We start from the raw sequence: 18678 nt of genomic DNA on the forward strand, positions 1-18678 counted from the left end.
TATTTGGGTTGGACACTCATAAACTAAACTTCATATATTTTTTAAAAATTTTTAATGTTTATTTATTTTTGAGAGAGAGAGAGAGAGAGAGAGAGAGAGAGAGAGCATGAGCAGGTGAGGGGCAGAGAGAGAGGGAGACACAGAATCTGAAACAGGCTCCAGGCTCCGAGCTGTGAGCACAGAGCCCGACAGAGGGCTGGAACCCATGAACCATGAGTTCATGACCTGAACCAAAGTCGGACGCCCAACCAACTGAGCCATCCAGGCACCCCAAACTAAACTTGATATTTAAGAATACTACCAGAAAGGTGAAGGACATGAAAATACTGAGTCACTAAAACAGAAGACATTGGAGAATGCATGTAAAAGTAAGTTTCTGCACATAAAATTGTTGTCCTGGATAGGAAAGAGAAAATCTACTTGGCGTATTTGGCAAACAGTATGCCGCATATCATCAATTCTAAGATGCATTTCATTTTCTCATTTTGAACAGCTCTACAATCAGGATAAACCCTTGGTGTCTCTCAAATGCTCTTGGCCAGGGGCAGTCATAATATGGTCGACATCACTTGTGGCCTCTGGTAAGAGTAAGAATACACAAGCATCAGACTTTATGAGATGGTGTTTGTGGATAGAAGAACGTTTCAAAGACAATAGTGGAGCATTTTGTAAACAAATGCTATATTCTCGACATTCTTGATGACTCAGAAAATGACATTATATGGAAAAATACAGAGTTAAATCTTTCTCAACCAAAAAATTATTCAGGAGAGTTGGATTCTGAATTGGAACAAGCTTCAGGGATACTTAAACCAGTGTATTCTGCTAATAATTTCATTTTTATTTATGCACAGAAGTAATTTAAAAAATTATGTATGAATAAGTTATGTATGAAAATTATGTATGAAAGGGTTCTTTGAATAAGCATAACATTTCTAAAGATAACAAAGCATTGATTAGTTTAATTAGTAGTTTAATTGACAGCTTTTTTTTCTTTCTCAAGGGTACACAAAATAATGGCACATCTTAAGACTTTATCTTAGCTATGTTTAATTATGTTAATTCTCCAATGGATGCTAGAATTTTAAAATATCCGTCTTGCCATCAAATTTCTCAAAAGAATTCAACAATTTTTTTACTAAATAGCTTTTATTTTCAGATAGACATGTGTTCAGACTGACCATTTTTAGCAAGTCATAGAGAATTGATCAAACTGAAATATGTCTATACAATGGCTACAATGGCAATACTTGGCCTAAAGTATCAGCAGCCCAGTGGATTTTTGCCCCAGTGTGTTGGTTGACGCCTGATACGGATGATGGTGAAAACAATGAAGTTGACCAAAAAAAGTGTTAAAGATTTAGTGCCATATGAATCCACAATTATTTGATAAGCACTTGGCCAAAAATCTGATACATGCATTTCCTTTCTAAAATCTGCAATGAGATTTTTGTCTGCGCTGATGCATTAAGTGACTGAAGCTCCTTCCAGATTTTTTGTTTTGTCATTCTTCGTCATCACTGACTGCCGGTTGTGTTACACTTCAGTAGATTTGAAATTCAGTAGTAGGAAAGCTATGATCTCCAAAATACATACATTCTATTTTATCTATTGTATGTATTTTCCTCTTTTATAAATCAGCAACTTTAACATTTTCCTTTTAGCAGAGAGTTATTAAAAATGAAAACCCTATGGGAATGCAAGCTGGTGTAGCCACTCTGGAAAACAATATGGAGGTTCCTCAAAAAATTGAAAATAGATCTACCCTGCGACCCAGCAATTGTGCCACTAGGCATTTATCCACGGGATACAGGTGTGCTGTTTCAAAGGGACACACACACCCCCCCATGTTTATAGCAGCACTATTGACAATAGCCAAAGTATGGAAAGAGCCCAAATGTCCCTCGATGGATGAATGGATAAAGAAGGTGTGGTATATATATATACAACGGAGTATTACTCGGCAATCAAAAAGAATGAAATCTTGCCATTTGCGACAACATGGATGGAACTGGAGGGTATTATGCTAAGTGAAATTAGTCAGAGAAAGACAAATATCATATCACTTCATTCATGTGAGGACTTTAAGAGACAAAACAGATGAGCCTAAGAGAAGGGAAACAAAAATAATACAAAAACAGGGAGGGGGACAAAACAGAAGAGACTCATAAGCATGGAGAACAAACAGAGGGTTACTGGATGGGGTGCGGGAGGGGGGATGGGCTAAATGGGGAAGGGGCATTAAGGAATCTACTCCTGAAATCATGGTTGCACTACATGCTAACTAATTTGGATGTAAATTAAAAAAATAAAAAATAAAACAGGTTAAAAACTACAAAAAAAAAAAATAATGAAAACCCTAGCATATATTACGGGTTACGCCTCAGCGCAGTAGGACCGTAAAATCCTTCCTTGTCTCTAGGAAATGTAGTGAATTAATAAAAGCGCCACCATCGTCTAGTGTTTCTCCCTCCCCACTTTTCTAATAAAAAGGCAGAGAGAACATTGAGTGGCTCAGGCTTGCTCTAAAGAAAATAGGGATTTACAGAGCAGCTGTGGGTGGATTACGAAGGAAGAAAGGCGTCTATGCTGGGAAACACGAGCATTAAAACATTCACCTCTACGGAGGTGCCACTGTGTTCGTCTGCAACGCCTACATTAGGTTCATCTCGGCAAGAAGAACATGATGGATTTGGAAAATATTCAATTATCCTGATTTTTTCACTTTGTCGGGCAGTTTTTTCCCATAAGGTCAACTAGCCGATCTTTAGTCTTTGTGATTAAAAGTGGGATGAACGTATCATGATAGAGACGCAGGTGTCCTTGTCTTCCAAAATCGTGTTAACATTTTGTCTTGGCTATGTCATTCCGATGGATGTGGTTAGCCAACAAAAATTTAAGGGGAGATGCTTGGCTTCTTTTCACTGCTACCTTTTCACTGCTCAAGTAACTTTGCCAGACTGACGCGCCAGTAATTCCATTTTCAAACAATGAGTTATCCAAATTTTCTGCTGACGTTGGCTCACACTGCCTTGCATGACACATTTTAAAAAGCGGAGTTGGAATTTGAGGTTTAACTGTTGAGAGACCTGAGGAAGGAGGCCGATAGGCTGAGAGAAAGGGGGAGATTTCTGGAGACAAGTGACGTAAAACTGCGTAGATAAAAATCCTCCTTCCTTCAGAAAAGCTTTAGGAGAAGCGCACGTGTAGGTTAAGTTTTAAGATACAACGGCTGAATGACAAAACAAAGTCGGATCTACACAAGGACATCTTGGGAGGATAGTGCATCGTGATTAGGATCCGGGAGTGTTTCACAGACGGGACGGTTGCACATGAACCCATGTGAAATGGCACCGGTATGAAAAGGTAGAGCATCATTTACAGAAAGAAGCCCAGGTTCAAAGGGTTCAAAGGGCGATCTCCATTACATGTGATCTCAGCCTGCTCACTCAAAGAATATTTTACTCATCTGTGGAATGGGAAGATAGCATTATATCAGAGGTTGATTGTATTAGTGCTGGGCACAGGGAAGGCGCTATAAAAGTAAAGACTACCATTTTTATAGGAAAAGAAGTTCACAGTCCAAACAATATTAGGGTAGCAAGCAGAGAACTTTTTTGGGGGGTCACATAAAGGTATTTGGTGTCTGGTTACTTACGGGGAAAAGAGATGGGAAGATATAAGGGGGAGAACTGGAGAAAATGCAGGAGGTAAATTGGGTGGATTGTGGGGCCCAAGGAATTAAATATTCATTTGTTAAGTCATCCAACCAGTATTTACAAAACATCTGCTGTGGGCCTGGCATTGTTCTAGTTGCCAGGGATATGACAATAAACTACACACTCCAAGAACTAGCAGTCACCTGTAGCTGGTCCTGCTAAATACCTACCAAGTTAGAACAAGAGGTAAGAGTAGAAAAGAAAACAAGGGGTGGGAGGGGAAGAGTCAAGAGTTTAGGATGGTTGGGGGTGGGGGGTGGGACTTGACATTTTAGACAGATTAGCCAAGAAAGGTTCTTCTGAGAAAGTGACTTTTTAAGTAAAAAGCTGAAGGAAGTGAGACAGCAAGGCATGCCCATATCTGAGGGAAGCACCTTCCGCAGAGGAAATGGCAGCGGCAAACACCCTGTGGCGGGAATGTCCCGCCATGTTCCCAGAACCGGGAAAGAGGCTGGTGGGCTGGAGCCGAAGGAAGAAGTGGGCGAGTCTAGGGGCAAGGAGTGGCCTTGGGGGCAGATTGTTGGAGGGCTTGGGGGGGCATAGCACAGACCTTGGCATTTCCTCTGTGAGATGACAAGTCTGGGTTTTGAGCACCAATGTGGTCTCACTTACGTTTTAACAAGTCCATCCCGGCTGCCGAGGTCAGAATGGCTCAGAAAAGGGACGTAGGTGTGAGAGAAAGGAGGTCAACGAGGATGCTTTGAATCTCACGGGGGAGAATTGGTGGTGACTGCCGGGGTTTGGGGTGGTTGGACGTGTCCAGATTATAAACGAATTTTTAAGCAGAACCAACGAGATTTGCTAGTGGATTGAATACAGGGTATGAGAGAAAGGAAAGAGTTTAACATAATTCCAAGAATTTTGGCAACGGGAAAGATGGAGAACACTGGAGGAGACTCGGGTTTGGAGGGATTATCGGGATCCCGGGGGGTGGGGGGACATGGCAAGTTGAAAATGCTATGTTGGGGCACCTGGGTGGCGCAGTCGGTTAAGCGTCCACTTCAGCCAGGTCACGATCTCGCTGTCTGTGAGTTCGAGCCCCGCGTCGGGCTCTGGGCTGATGGCTCAGAGCCTGGAGCCTGTTTCCGATTCTGTGTTTCCCTCTCTCTCTGCCCCTCCCCCGTTCATGCTCTGTCTCTCTCTGTCCCAAAAATAAATAAACGTTGAAAAAAAAATTAAAAAAAAAAAAAAAAAGAAAATGCTGTGTAGACATCCAAGGGGAGATGTCGAACAGTTGGACATACAAGCCGTGAGATGGATAAGATTACTTAGGGAGTGGTTTGGACAGGAAACAGAAAATATCTGAGGACCGAGGCCTGTGAGTACCAACCTGGAGAGCTTGGAGAGATGAGTAGGGACCGAGAAAGACTACTGAGAAGCGGCCAAAAATGCGAGAGAAAAAGACGCTAATGTGTGTTCTGGAAGCCAAGTGAAGATGTTTCATATCAACCAGTGTATGGATTGGAAAAGCAAAGGGACAGTAAAAAGAGACAGCGAGACATCTAAGAACATTTTTTACAAATTGAAGGGAAACGTACACGTTCCCCAGGAGAAAACAGCGGTGGGAAGGCCTCATTAGAAGGAATTAACCAGAAAGAACAGCAAAGCAAGTAGCAGTTTTTCAAGGCAGAGTAGGGCTGACCACCTGCACTAGAATCACCTGAGATGCTCATTAAGACATGCAGGTCCCAGGCACCCGGGGGGCTCAGACTCTTGCTTTCTACTCAGGTCATGATCTCACGGTTTGGGAGTTCGAGCCCCACGCTGGGCTCTGTGCTGATAGCATAGAACGTGCTTGGGATTCTCTTTCTCCCTTTCTCTCTGCCCCTCCCCTGCTCTCTCTCTCTCTCTCTCTCTCTCTCTCTCTCTCTCTCTCTCTCTGTGTGTGTGTGTGTGTGTCTCTCTCTCTCAAAACAAAAACTCGCAAGTCCCTGAATGAGAATTTTTCATGGGAGAGTAGGAATTTGTATCTTCAGAAAGTTCTACAGACGATTCTTATACCTGTTACTAAGAGTAACGAAAAATTTAAATAAGGGAATAGATCCCCAGGAACAGTTTAAAGAGTCACATGTACGTTGTGTGCAAATGTAGGTTGTAAATATGGAGATGAGGTGACCAGTTTCAGGATCTACATTTTTATCCAAGAACAGGATTAGATTACAGCCACACAGGGAAGAAATGTACTGCTTTGACTTTCAAACTTAATATCCTTTCTCCCCCAATGTATTACAAAACTCAAATTGGCAACATTTGTTTTTCCATTTCGCTTCATGCTCTGTGGGGGAGGAATTGAAAATTGAACTTTGCAAGGCCTCCTGTGGGCTCGCTGCTGCCTCCAGAGCACATGTAGACGACAAGTACAGTAGAACCCATCATTACATCGTTATTCCACGGATGCAGCGACGTTGCAGGTCAGAAAGGATCTCCTCTTCCTTCACGCACGCACAGTGCACGCACACCCACGCACACAACGTGCGCGCTCACTCACGCACACAACGTGCGCGCTCACTCGCGTGCACCTGATACGCAAGCAGCGTCTGCAAACCCCTACGGTAGATTTTCATGTTGGGCTTATGGAAATCCATTTTACTGCCTCGTGAGTAATTTCAGCTGCTTACGCGTCCAAGCAAGTTTCTACCAGTCATTTCTTCCTTCTTCTGACACATCCCTGTTACCCTGACATCGGTAATGCTGCTGTTAGGCCTAAGGAGGGGTTCTGGGATATAGGAAAATGAGAATTCAGATATGGAGGCTTTAACTGGGTGTTAGGTGTAAGTGATGAATCCCTAAATTCCATTCCTGCAACCAAGGCTATACTACAGGTTAACTAACCAGAATTTAAATACAATTCTTGGAAGAAACAAAGAAAAGAGGCGGAGGCTTCAGTCTCACTGCCGCCCTTAACTCATCGTGGGGTTCTTGGAAGGTTTCGTATCTTTCCTGAGTCGCAGTCTCATCATCTTTAAAACAAAGTCGTTTGACTATCTTTCTGTCCTTTCCCTGTCTAATATCCCATCTTTCTGCGATGATTCTTTTCAAAAATACATCCAGAGAACTATGCATTTCCCTTGCCTTAGTTCTGTCTCTAGCCAAAGAAGGTGTACATGCAATTCCCTACGGGGATAACCCATCAGAGGCCATTTTATAAAAAGCAAGACATTTTTGAATGCAAACTTAATTTTCTTAATGACCCTTGACTGTTTATCTGAGTATAACAGTGACACATTGCCCCTGGGCAAAATGGAAAACACAGGCCGATAAAGAGGAAGTCCGAAATCACCTATAATTTTTCAACACCGCCTTAATCACTTCTTACCTCTCCATGTTCCTGTTTGCTTGCTTCTTTGTTTTCTCACTAACATTAGGGCCATTTTTCCTTTTGCATACTGCTTTTTTTTCCTTTCAATGCATTGTCCTTAGTATTTACTTTCATGAAGTCGTGTGAAAATATCATTTTATTTCTGCATAAATTCCCAAGTTAGTGTTCTAGCCACACTAATGCCATCACCTCTGTGGTGGGACCCTGGTTTGTTTTCGATATGGCATTATTTTGAATTATAATGTACGAATGTGTGTCCATATATATATATATATATATGCAATGGTTTCATCAACAACATAAATTCCTAGAATTGGAATCACTGGTCAAACATCGTAAATATCTGTCCACATGAGCTGGACCCTCTTTCCTTCTTCCAGCCACCTTTCCTGTCTTCCTCTGTTCCAGCCACATGCACTTTGCTGCTGTTACATCGTGCGAAGGTCGTTTCTCCCTCAGAGACCTTGACCTCACTGTTGGTTTTCTCCACCCTCAGGGCATCTCTGTCTCTAGATCTCAAGGCTCACTCTATTCCTCCATCTGTTCTGCTCCAGTGTCACCTTCTCGGAGGAACTTTCCATGCGTCTGCGGTCCCAAATAGCCTGTCCCCCGCCATTCTCTCTCTGCTCCCCCTGCTTTTGTCTAACATACGTTTGCCACCGAAAATCATGTTGTTTAATTGTGTAACTGCCTCCCTGTACTTTTTACTGTCCCCCTTCTCCTTAGATTAGAAGCTTCCCGAGCGGAAGAAGTATGGCTGTCTCTTTCCTTCTGGTATGAATTCCTACCACCTAGAACCCTGTCTGACATATACTAGTCGCTTACTTAATATTCTTCCAGTGAATCATCTGAATTTGTCATTTACCCATTTGTCTTAGTCTGGGATGCTATACTAGAAATAACGCAGACTGGGTGGCTTGTAAGCAACAGAAACTTGTTTCCCACAGTCCTGGAGTGTGGCGAATCCCAGATCCAGGCACCTGCAGATTCAGCGTCTGGTGAAGGTCCTTTCCCGGTCCATGCATACTGGTCTTCTCACACTGTCCAAACAGGACAGGAGGGGTGAGGGGGCACTCTGGCATCTGGGCATTACTGCCCTGATGAGGGCTCCCTGAGCACGTCCCAAAGACCCCACCTCCTAATACCGTCACCCTGGACTTGAGGGTCTCGGCAGAGGAACTTTTAGGAGACAAAGATATTCAGCTCATAGCATCAGCTCTCTTCGTGGATGTTTCTCGTTTTGTTGTAGAGAACATTTCAACACAATAAGACCACTAACCTTATTAATCTCATTTTAGTGTCATTATGCTATTAATCTCAATGTAATTATCTTATTGTAATAATAATCCATCTATATATCCCATAGTTTTCCTAGTTCGTTGTTTGTCTTTTTAGAGTGAAGAGTGGAAGAACGTTTTTAAAAATGTTTAATGTTTATTTTTGAGAGAGAGACAAGCATGAGTGGGGGAGGGGCAGAGAGAGGGAGATGCAGAATCCGAAGCAGGCTCCAGGCTCCCGGCTGTCAGATCGCACAGAGCCGATGCAGAGCTCAAACCCACAAACGGCGAGCTCGTGACCTGAGCCAAAGTCGGACGCTTAACCAACTGAGCCACCCAGGCACCCCTGGAAGTCATGTTTCTATAGCTGTTATTTTATGGTTCCCTTCTGTAATACTACACTCAAAAAGTCCGCAGCCCAGTAACTGACAAATATTCACATATTATTTCTTCCAGTTTCTTTATTCCTTTTTCTTGCTTCATTCTCAAATTCTGGGATTTATTTTGATGCATGTCATTTGTCTTATCTCCCTTCTTTAAATTGAATACAATGAAACCCAGAAAGAATTTTAATAAACTATTTACCGACCCAGAGTTCCTCCTGTGAATATGTCCCTGGCTAAATGAGAGGAAAGAAATGCAGTTTGGAAATTTCTTTTTCTTCAGCTTAGTGTGTCTGCTACTGATTACAGACGTATTCCTTTCTCACACAGCAGCCCCTGGAACCATTCTGATATGAATGCAGGGACAGCAGTCAGCTACGAGATATAACCAGAAAAGCGGTGAAAGCACATGTTTCTTAAAATGTGGCTGCTGTTCCTGGGGAAGCGTTTGAATGTCGTTCTGTCTGCTTGAATGTGACGCCGTGCGTGTTACTAATCACGCATACGTGATCTCACTTAGTGACTTCAGATATTTACCCCGCGTTGCAGGTTTTACAGATGAAGAAACTGATGCTCTAAGAGGTTAAATAACATTCCCAAGGTCGTATGGAGAGTAAGTGGCAGAATTGCGGGGGGCCTGATAACAAAGCCAATGATGAAAATTGCACCTCAAATGTTTGCACGACCGTAGGAGAGTGTACTGAGCTAAGTCTATCCCACAGGTCTTTCTGTCAGGTACTCACAGCAATGATAACACCTATTTGATGGGCAAGGTGATTACGATTTAGGCACTTGCTCAAGACCCCACGACGCTATGTACACTGTTTCTTCTTCTTTGTTTTTCTTTGAAGATGTTATTTAAATTCAAGTTAGTTGATATATAGTGTATATCGGTTTCAGGAGTAGAATTCAGTGGTTCATCAGTTAGAGACAAAACCCAGGGCTCATCCCAACAGGTGATGCCTTCCTGCCCGTCACCCATCTAGCCCATCCCCCCCCCTCCACCGCCCTCCATCAACCCTGTTTGTTCTCCATCATTAAGAGTCTCTTGTGGCTTGTTTCCCTCTCTGTTCCCCCCTTCCCATATGTTCATCTGATTTGTTCCTTAAATTCCACATATGAGTAAAATCATATGATATATGTCTTTCTCTGGCTGACTTATTTTGCTTATGATAAAACCCTCTAGTTCCATCCATGTTGCTGCAAATGGCAAGATTTCATTCTTTTTGATTGCTGAACAATATCCCATCGTATATACATATCACATCTTCTTTATCCATTCATCAGTTGAGGGACATTTGAACTCTTTCCGTTTACCAACACTTGGCTATTGTTGATAGTGCCAGTATAAACATTGGGGTGCATGTACCCCTTCAAATCACTATTCTTGTATGCTTTGGGTAAATACCTAGTAGTGCAGTTGCTGGGTCATAGGGTAGTTCTATGTTTAACTTTTTGAGGAACCTCCATACTGTTCTCCAGAGTGGCTGCACCAGTTTGCTTTCCCACCAGCAGTGCAAAAGGGTTCTCCTTTCTCTGCATCCATGCCAACATCTGTTGTTTCCTGAGTTGTTAATTTTAGTCATTCTGACAGGTGTGAGGTGGTATCTCATTGTGTTTTGATCTGCGTATCCCTGATGATGAGTGATGTTGAGCATCTTTTCATGTGTCTGTTTAGCCATCTGGATGTCTTCTTTGGAGAAGTGCCTATTCATGTCTTCTCGCCATTTCTTAACTGTATTATTTATTTTGAGGGTATTGAGTTTGGTAAGTTATTTATAGATTCTGGATGGTAGCCCTTTATCCAATATGTCATTTTCAAATATCTTCTCCCATTCCATAGGTTGCCTTTTAGTTTGCAGATTGTTTCCTTCGCTGTACAGGGCATTAATCTTGATAAAGTACCAATAGTTGATTTTTGCTTTTATTTCCCTTGTCTCTGGAGACGTGTTGAGTAAGAAGTTGCTGCAGCCAAGATCAAAGAGGTTTTTGCCTGCTTTCTGCTCAAGGCTTTTGATGGCTTCCTGTCTTACGTTTAGGTCTTTCATGCATTTTGAGTTTATTTTTGTGTATGGTGTAAGAAAGTGGTCCAGGTGCATTCTTCTGCACGTCGCTGTCCTGTTTTCCCAGCACCACTTGCTGAAGACACTGTCTTTATTCCATTGGATATTCTTTTCTGCTTTGTCAAAGATGAGTTGGCCATACGTTTGTGGGTCCATTTCTGGGTTCTCTATTCTGTTCCATTGATCTCAGTGTCTGTTTTACTGCCAGTACCATTACTGTCTTGATGGTTACAGCTTTGTAATACAGCTTCAAGTCCAGAATTGTGATGCCTCTAGCTTTGGTTTTCTTTTTTAACATGGCTTTGGCAATTGAGGTCTTTTCTGGTAACATATAAATTTTAGAATTGTTTGCTCTAGCTCTGTTAAAAATACTGATGTTATTTGGATAGGGATTGCATTCAATGTGTAGATTTCTTTGAGTAGTATAGATATTTTAACAATAAATGTTCTTCCAATCCACGAACATAGAACGTTTTTCCATTTCTTTGTGTCTTCTTCAATTCCTTTGGTGAGTGTTCCATCATTTTCAGAATACAGATCTTTTACCTCTTTGGTCAGGTGTATTTGTAGATATCTCATTGGTTTTGTTGCAATTATAAATGAAATGGATTCCTTGATTTCTCTTTCTGCTGCTTTGTTATTGCTGTATAGAAATGCAACAGATTTCTGTACATTGATTTTATATTCTGCAAATTTGCTAAATACATGTATCAGATCCAGCAAGTTTTGGTGGATTCTTTCAGGTTTTCTACATAGACTATCACGTCATCTGCAAAGAGTAAAAATTTGACTTCTTCTTGCTGGTTCAGATACCTTTTAATTCCTCTCTGTTGTCTGATTGCTCAGGCTAGGACTTCTGGTCCTATGCTGAACAACAGTGGTGAGAGTGGACATCCTTGTCGTGTTCCTGATCTTAGGGGTAAAGCTCTCAGTTTTTCCTCATTGGGGATGATATTAGTTGTGGATCTTTTGTATATGGCCAGAATGAATCACATACTGGGCAATAAATCTGGCTGCAACAAGTACAAAAAGGTTGAGATCATAAGCCTGCATATTTTCAGACCACAGCACTATGAAACTTGAAGTTAGTGACAAGAAAAAATTTGGAAAGACCACAAATACATGGAGGTTAAAGAACATCCTACTAAAGAATGAATGGGTTAACCAGAAGATTAAAGAAGAAGTAAACAATACATGGAAGCAGATGAAAATGAAAACACAACAGGACAAAACCTATGGGATGCAGCAAAGGCAGTCCTAAGAGGGAAGCATATAGCAATACAGGTCTTACTCAAGAAGCAAGAAAAGTCCCAAACACAGAATATAAGCTTGCACCTAAAGGAGCTGGAAAAAGAAGAACAAGTAAAGCCCAAAACCATCAGAAGAAAGGAAATAATAAAGATTAGACCACAAATAAATAATATCAAAATTTAAAAAAAAGAACAGATCAATGAAATTAGGTGCTGGTTCTTTGAAAGAATTAACAAAATTGATAAATCCCTAACCAGACTTATCAAAAAGAAAAGAGAAAGGACCCAAGTAAATAAAATCATGAATGAAAGAGGACAGATCACAACCAGTACCACAGAATACAAATGATAATCAGAGAATATTATGAGCAATTATATGCCAACAAACTGGGCAATCTGGAAGAAATGGATGAATTCCTAGAAACACAAACTATCAAAACTTAAACAGGAAGAAATAGAAAATTTGACCCATGACAAGTAAAGAAATTGAACCAGTAATCAAAAATCTCCCAAAAAACAAGAGCCCAGGGCCAGATGGCTTTCCAGGGGAATTCTACCAAACATTTAAAGAAGAGTTAACATCTATTCTCTTGAAGCTGTTCCAAAAAATAGAAATGGAAGGAAAACTTCTAAACTCATTCTATGAGTCCAGCATTACCTTGATTCCAAAACCACACAAAGACCCCCCTAAAAAGGAGAATTACAGACCAATATCCCTAATGAACACAGATGTAAAAATTCTCAAGAAGATACTAATAAATCAAATCCAACAGTACATTAAAAGAATTACTCACCACGATCATGTGGGATTTATTCCTGGGCTATAGGGGTGGTTCAATATCTGCAAATCAATCAACGTGACACTTCACATTAATAAAAGAAAGGATAAGATCCCTACGATCCTCTCGGTAGATGCAGAAAAAGCACCAGGCAGGGGTGCCTGGTAGGCTCAGTTGGTTAAGTGTCCCTCCAACTCTTGGTTTTGGCTCAGGTCATGATCTCTAGGTCATAGGATCAAGCCCTGTCAGGCTCTGTGCTGAGGGTGGAACTTTCTTCGAATGTCTCTCTCAGCCCCTCCTTTGCTTGCTCTCTCTGAAAATAAATAAGCATTAAAAAAAAGAAAAAGCATTTGACAAAATACAGCATCCTTTCTTGATTAAAAACCTTTAAGAAAGTATGGATAGAGGAACATATGCTCATTGTTGCTCATTGCTGCTCATATCCTCATATGCTGCATTGGTCCTAATAGGGCTGTTTCAAAATACCTTCACCCTTTGGGTAAAAGTGATTTTAGTGGAGGATCTATGTAAACTAGAGTAGGCTAGTTTATACTACTAGCCCCAATACTTGTAACATTGAGACCCCCAAATTTATAACAGTTCAAATGCAATTAGGGTGCTATAAAAACTCAATATGTCCATTTTTAAATGATCACTCATTTTACAAAGTTGCACATTAAAAGGAACAGCATGTCTTGGAAAAATCGAGATGGGAAAGACCCTTTGAAGCCTATGGAGTTTTGTAACTCGAATGCTCTAAACAGAACACTAAAAACAAGAAGAAAAAATATTAGTACGTACAAAACACATGTTTGTAACTACATGACATCCTGAAAAGGGAAAACTGTAGAAACAGTAGAAGTATCAGCGTTTCCCAGAGGTACAGAGGACGGTGACATGAATAGGTTGGAATACACGGATATTTTTCAGCTCTTCTCGATGACACTACAGTGATGGATACATGTCACCTACTTTTGTTAAAAAGCGCAGAATGTCAAGAGTGAGTCTTTATGGACTTTGGATGTAAAGTATCGACTTTGGATGATAATGATGTGCCATCGTACATTCATCAATGGTGACAAGAGTACCAATCTGATGTTGGTGTTGATAGTAGGTGGAGTCTGTGTACGTAGTGGGGGTGGTCAGGGGTAGGTAGGTACTTTGTACGTTGTACTCAGTTTTGCTGTGAATCTAAAACTTTCATAACAAAATACACTCAGGGTTTTGAAAAGAACATGTGAAACTTCTAGTAAGTAAGAAAATACTTGGAAGGTAGTTTTGAAAAAGTGGAAGAGTAAAGGTAGAAGGGTATGAGGAATAACTGAGCTTCAGTGTCACAGAGACAAAGACCAAGGAGACCATGCAACGTTTGTGATGCAGAGCAGGTGACCAAATTTAGGGCAAACGTGGAGTGGATGGAAGTCACAGTTCCATCCTGTTCTGTCGCTCTGTCCAGCCATGTAGCAGAGTTAGTGCTCTGGAGCTGTTGTTTCATGACACGAACCACGAACACACGGGAGAAAAATCACACGCAAAGACATCACCCGGGCCGGATTCTCATCATTTCCCCATGTGGCAACCTTACATGAGCTAGTCCATCATAGAAACTGTGGTAGGACAGACCTGCGTGTTCTGTTCCTCCCCCAACCAACAGTATCATTCCAGTGAACTGGCAGGGTGTCTGGCTCCATCCAGTTTTTCAGGATAAGAGACTTAGGGATACCTCCAGGGGGCCCTTGGACTGATCTCCATTTCAAGCACCCTGGAGGAAAAAGGGGTCAGAGAAGCCTTTGTAAAAGATTTTCCTGGGCCAATCTTTTCTCTCACTAAATCAGATGACTGGATTTGCTCTACACGTACGGGCTTTCCCTAAAAGGTCTATTACAGTATCACTTGCTTTGTAAAGAGATGGTGATCACATCAAAATTCATATTCCTAGAAGGGTCAGTCATGAATATTTACACTGTATACTGATGGCAAGAATTTAATGCCTGATGTAAAAAAAAAAAAAAAAAAGATGTATTTTTTAAACGATCTTTTGTTCTTAGAACCTTCTATTGTGATACCTTAACATTGGGACCAAGATTTGAGAGGTGAGGTCTCACACGGGGATTCGAAATCTGACTGCACCACATTTCACCTGTGTGATTTGGGGCAAAAGGATTGGTTACGCTGAGCCTGAAGTTCCTGGTCTATAAAAACGGAGATGGTCACACTTACCCCCATAGGAGTTACCCTGTAACTCACCTCTGTAAGTTACACGCTCGACGAAAAGGCCAAAGGCTTTGGAGTCTGAATAAATGACTCCAAACGAAGTGGTGTTAGTTCTGGCTCTGCCATTTATTATTCATGCAATCCCGGGCAGATCATCTAATCCCTCTACGCTTTGGTTTCCTCACCTACAAAAGATGAATAATGAGAATACGGCACATCTGCTCTTAGGACGGATGGGCGTCACCTAATAACGTGCCTGGCGTTTGCATCCATTTAGTAAGTATTCATCGTTTGTCCCCATCAGTGGGACTCCTGCTCTGGGTGTTGGAAGACAGCCCTGAGGACAACATCCGCGTCCTTCACGGAGTTTACCTTCTATTTGGAGTTAAGGAAAGGAGGGGAAGGAGATACAAAATAAACAAATAAACACATAAGAAAAACTTCAATAGTAATTAGCAGGAAAAAGAAAAACCAAGAGATAAAATACAGACTGACAGCGAGGGGAGGGCTACTTTCCAGAGGAAATCATCCTTCACCAGACGGTATCTGGTCTGAAAACTGAAGGACGGGGAGGAGTGGAAGGAGTGAAACTGAGAGGAAGCGCTGACGGGGCAGAGGACAGAGTCAATGCCCAGGTGGAGGCTGGAGGGCAAAGGCCAGTGAGGCGGGTGTGCAGGTGGAGAGACGGTAATGGGCGCGCTGCTCCCGTCCGGGTGAGACGCGTCGGTGTTTCAGACCAGGAGGGCGCAGGTGGCGGCCGGGGAAGACGAGGCAGGCCCAGAAATGTTTTGGAGGCCTGGTCCCTGGAAGGTGTGCGGTGACTGAAAGAAACAGATCGATCAGGGTTGACCCCTGGAGTCTTCCCCTGAATCACGCGCCGTGACAGCGGATTGCGCGCGGTGGGTACGTTTTAAGTGGCACTTATGTTCAGATCGGCCACCGAAGCTGTTTTGCGTGAATGAACATCGGCTGAACGCAATAACTGTTTTTCCTTTCTGAATAATTCCCCTCCCTCGCTCTGCCTTCAGTGTCCCTCTCACCTTTTGAGGGGGCTTGGAAGCTTCCGGGCTCCAATGCTTCATTTTTTTCTTCTCCCTGTTACTTCCTGTGGGGATCTGGGGCCACGGTGAAGCAGATACAGAGAATACAGGGGGTATTTAAAAACATAAACACTAAAAGAAGAGACTTCTGAAGACGATGACATCCGTGCCATGACCTGTGGAGTGCTAATTCATCAAGCCTTGAAGTGAAACATAAAGAAGGTAAAAATGAAGTCGTTCTTGGCTTTGCTCCCGGTGTCTTAAAATGACGCCTCCACCGAGCCGCCTGACATTGTCCAGAACCTGTAAGACTATGGCGTTTCAACAAGATTTCCCCCCACCTCCTTTTTGGTAATTGCATGCTGGGGGAGGGGAGAAAAGAATTCCTCACGGTATGTAAGCAAGAAATGCCAAAGTTGGGGGTGGGGAAGAACTGCCGGTTTTCATGATCTCCCTTTCTTCCAATTTTCCATACTCTTCCCCTCTTGGTAAAAGAAGGGAAATAGTTCTCGATGAGGAACCATTCAGGTCCCACCAAACTGCAACGTGAAAAGTACAGTCCTCGCCTTTGCCTGTGCGTCTACAGGCGTGCTGTTTTCTTCAAAACAACTTCGCTAATGCTAAGATTGCTCCTTCTCCCAAGAAATGTGTTAGTGGTGAGATAAATACAATGAGAGTTGAAGATGAGAGGGACAGTGGGAACAGAAGGTACTTAATCATGCAAAGGAGACTTTCCTTAAGGCTTGAAATCCCCTCCCTGCGGTCCGCTAGGGATAAACCAATCATAAAACACACCAGCGTAATTCATTATGACCCTTCAGGATTAATAGAAATTTCAATATAGCAAAATATTAAACCAACGTCTTTTAGCAAGTTTAAATGGGAGAATGAACGAGCCCATTGTAAGTAATCATGCAGAAACATCCACCGATATAGTCGACCATAAAAATATCACCCCAGAAAATGAAAATGAAATACTTGTCTGGTCCAGATAATTGGAGCAGTTAACATGCCAGAGACTCAGGCATTCAACCTAGATGAATATAAATTATTTATGCCTAACTCAGGGTCTCCAAACTGGAAGCTTCATCTTTAAAACTGTAGTTTCTTGGTGGGGGAAGAATGTGCTGGCTTCAAGCTTTGTACCTCACAATGCTTTCTAACAGGCTCCCCAGTGTTTGTTTTACGTAGGCAGTACAACTGTTTTGCCCCAAGGTAATCCTGTGCTCCTCCGGAAATTACTATTGTTGAGGCTGGCAACAGCTATTTATTTCAGAGAAGTTTATTCTTCAATATCAAATTATAAAAACAAATGCCTCTTGCGTGGGTAATGACACTCTTAAGTATCCTACTTTTGATAAGTTCAAAATTCATCATACATATAAACAAGTTAAGTCCATAAAATGCCATTTTGATCATCAAAAGTGCATTATAGAAGCATCTTAGGCATTGTTTTCCTGCAATTTTATTCTATGCTTAACATTTCTTTAAAACCAGAGAAATTGGCACGAATAGATCATGAGTTACACGTAGAGATCCCTGGGAAGTGTATGAAATGTTTCTTGCCATTAAGGTCCCAGTATAAATGATTACAAGTAGTGATGGTCAGCATTTCTTAACGCCGTGAGTTTCTTAGCAAATGGATGTCTTGTCAGAAATTTTCTCATCTCCTCTCTTGAAAGAGAGAAAGAAAGAAAGATAGAGAAAAGAAAGAGGAAGGAAGGAGGGAAGGAAGGAAGAGAGGAAGGAAGGAAGGGAGGAAGGAAGGAAGGGAGAAAGGAAGAGAGGAAGGAAGGAAGGAAGAGAGAGAGAGAAAGGAAGGAAGGAGAGAAGGAAGGAAGAGAGGAAGGAAAGAAGGAAGGAAGGAAGAGAGGAAGGAAAGAAGGAAAGGAGAGAAAGGAAGAGAGGAAGGAAGGAAGGGAGGGAGGAAGGAAGGAAGGAAGGAAGGAAGGAAGGAAGGAAGGAAAGAAATGAAGTTTCCTCACCTCAGTACGCGCTGATGTAACTAAGATAGCTTCCGTATGGCCAGTCTTGGGCCACATTGCAAGCCGGAAGAGTGGAACTGATACCCAGTGGTGTCAAATGAAGAGGCCAGTAGTTAATGCAATGACGCCAGGTTCAAGCTCCCACGCGCATTCTCCCACAAGCGCTTTGTAAAGAGAAAAGCCTCCAGGTTTTCTGATCTGAAATGCAGATCTCAATTCTTTTGCTCATGTTGATACTATCCTCTGGTTACCAATAACGTACTTTTTCAGTTTTGCTGCTGCCCCCTGCATATTCTTAGACTCGGCGTGAACACCAACAGCGGGCAAAATTTGCCATCGGGAATGGCAGGTGTGGTCCTGACTTGTCCCAATGTGAGTGGACTGTGTGCGTGGGACTGGCCTGCAGCAGCCCCATTAACGTTTCAGGGACCTGTGTTTCTCCATGATTGGCACGGACACGATTTATTGGTAGCAAATGTATTACTGATCCTTATGTTTTATTTATTTTTTTTTATATTTAATATTTATTTCCTTTTGAAAGAGAGGGACAGACAGACTGTGAGCAGGGGACGCGCAGAGAGAGAGGGGGACACTGAATCTGAAGCAGGCTCCAGCGTCTGAGCCATCAGCACAGAGCCTGACACGGGGC

General features: G+C 42.2%; 1 long non-coding RNA gene across 5 annotated transcripts in view; it reads left to right on the plus strand.

The window, feature by feature from the left end:
• The first annotated feature begins 6191 nt into the window (after positions 1–6191).
• Positions 6192–18678, plus strand: part of LOC109492315 — a 35219-nt gene continuing 22732 nt past the window's right edge. For 3 of the 5 annotated variants that reach the window (XR_006585868.1, XR_006585867.1, XR_006585871.1), the window contains exon 1: positions 6229–6404. This is a non-coding gene — a long non-coding RNA (uncharacterized LOC109492315). Of the gene's footprint in view, positions 6405–8630; positions 9312–18678 lie in introns of those variants that run through there. The other 2 variants (XR_006585869.1, XR_006585870.1) reach the window with 2 other exon arrangements.

The sequence above is a fragment of the Felis catus genome, chromosome D1, assembly GCF_018350175.1.
Source record: "Felis catus isolate Fca126 chromosome D1, F.catus_Fca126_mat1.0, whole genome shotgun sequence".
Lineage (NCBI taxonomy): Eukaryota > Metazoa > Chordata > Mammalia > Carnivora > Felidae > Felis > Felis catus.